This window comes from Cyprinodon variegatus, unplaced genomic scaffold (genome assembly GCF_000732505.1).
Source record: "Cyprinodon variegatus isolate N-32 unplaced genomic scaffold, C_variegatus-1.0 Scaffold775, whole genome shotgun sequence".
Taxonomy (NCBI): domain Eukaryota; kingdom Metazoa; phylum Chordata; class Actinopteri; order Cyprinodontiformes; family Cyprinodontidae; genus Cyprinodon; species Cyprinodon variegatus.
Window position 1 is genome coordinate 32,851 of NW_015151228.1, and position 2,336 is coordinate 35,186.

The window sequence follows — 2,336 nt, forward strand, 5'->3', positions numbered from 1 at the left end:
GATAGAAAATTTTTAATCAATCTGACTGGATGATCTGGTAAAGTGCGTTGTGAATCTGTGTTATAGAAATAAACTGAATTTAATTCTTTGCAACGACTCCATAAATGTCCAGGTTTTATACAGAAACCCAAAACATCCCCGCCTCCTTTACAAGAACTCCAGGCCTATTCTTCTGCAGGCAGTCGTTTCTACAGCAGCTATGATGAGGATGCAGGATATGAGGAGGCTGAAGGTGGGGGCACCGGCAGCCCCAGCGGGTATGACGGTTGCTGGGGCGATGCAGAAGGTTACACTGAAGGGAACTTTCTGAGCGGCAGAGATGGAAGTGAAACCCAGCTGGAGTCTCGTCATGCAGCCGTCGGCGGATCCTACCCTGGTCCACCTTTAAGAAGAAGGCAAGTGTTAACCAGGACTATAGACCACATGTTCAAGCGTAAGATAAAATCTGTTTTCTGAACAGTCTATGTTCTGTCTATCTATAAGCTAATATCTATACAAATGCAGATTTGCAGAAGTGGTCTCCCAGCAGGCAGATAGGCCATTTTTTAGGCATGCCTTACCTAACAGGATTATCGTCAGGGACCAGAGGTGTCAAGTTACAAAGTACCAATACTTTGTTACTTTACTTAAGTAGAAATGTTGTCTATCTATACTTTAATGGAGTAATTACTTTTTTAGACTACTTTTTACTTCTACTCCTTACATTTTAATAATAGATTTGTTAGTTTTGTTTCGTTTAAGCTCATTTTCGTTGTGGCCTGTTGGTATTTTTAAAAAAAAACAAACAAAAAAACATCAAAATAATTAATTTCCTCCAGATAATTAATTTCTTTTTGTGGTTGGACTTGGTGCTGCCCCAAGATGTTGTTCACCACAAACTAAAATAATAGCTTTTCAAGATGATGCAAAGTTAAATCTGACACTGCTACCATTAGTTATAAAACTAAGAAAATGAAGCACTGCAAAAACGATCTGAAAATAAGTAAAAATTTCTTGAATCATGTGTATTTACCCTTAATTTGAGTACATAAATAAGATGATCTACCAATGGAATGAGTATTTTTACTCTTAAAAAAAGATATTTAGATAAAATGCACTTGAAATAAGACAATGGGATTGTGTTTTCTTATTTTAAATGTAAATTGTCTTGTTCCATTGGCGAAATGTTTCTTTTACCTCCTCAATTCATGAACAAATGCACTTATTTTAAGAAAAAATGACCTATCTAGGTTTAGATTTTTTGCAGTGTACTCGGTGTAACCGTTCCTTCTCCTTCTTCACTTCCTGAAGTTCCTCTTTTTCTCCTTCCTCCCGCCACAGCTTGTTTAAGAGTCCTGTGCTGAGCAGCGGTTCGTCAGCCGACGTTGAACTCACGAGCGGCGGTGCTAGCAAGGAAACGTTCCCACCTCAAACTCCCTGCTCCACCATGTCTCCCCTACCCTGCCTCCCTGCTCCTCTGGGCTCCTCTGCAGCGAACGTCCGACCCCTGCAGCAGGCGCCAGGCGCTCAAACCCTGGTCCGGACCGCAAAGAGAGCCTTGGTCCCTCCCATGACTCCTCAGCCGCTGCACATACAAGGTGCAATGACATAGACACACAGGATGTATCAGTTGAAACTCCTTTTTCTGCCAAGCTCTCCACTCCAATGAATGTCACATGTGAAACACATGTACCCCATGTGAAATTAACATGTGTAAAAGCACATGGATATGTACGGATTTGGACCATTTCCTGTTAAAAACATGTGATTTACATGTGGAAACGAGACGAACATGTGAATCACACATGATACACTTTCATGTATACATGGGAATTTGAAATGTTTGATATTTAAAGCACATGTGAAAAGTTACATGTTTTCATGTTACATGTTTTCACATGTGGAAAAGAGATAAACATGTGAATCGCACAGATGAGTCCATGCATACGTGTGGATTTGGACCATTTCATGTTAAAAGCACATATGATTCACATGCGATACACTATTTTTCACATATGAATTACATGTGAAAGCACATGTGCCTCACATAGGAATGACATGTGAAACATGTAAAACACATAAATCACATGTGCCTTTTATATGAAACGTTCCATATCCATACGTATAAATGGACTTTTCTGTGATTCTGAAACATCAGCTCCCGTGTTTCACATGTGATTCAGCTTCATAGGATGAATATTTAGTCAAATATGAATGTGAACCTTGTAAAATGTTTTGTAAGGTCATATAATGAGGCATCATCACCATAAGTTAGGTGGTGCGAATCCTTTCAAATAAAAAACAGATCCTCGACGCTCCACACCAAAGGTTAACAGACCGCGGTCCGGATCCGGACC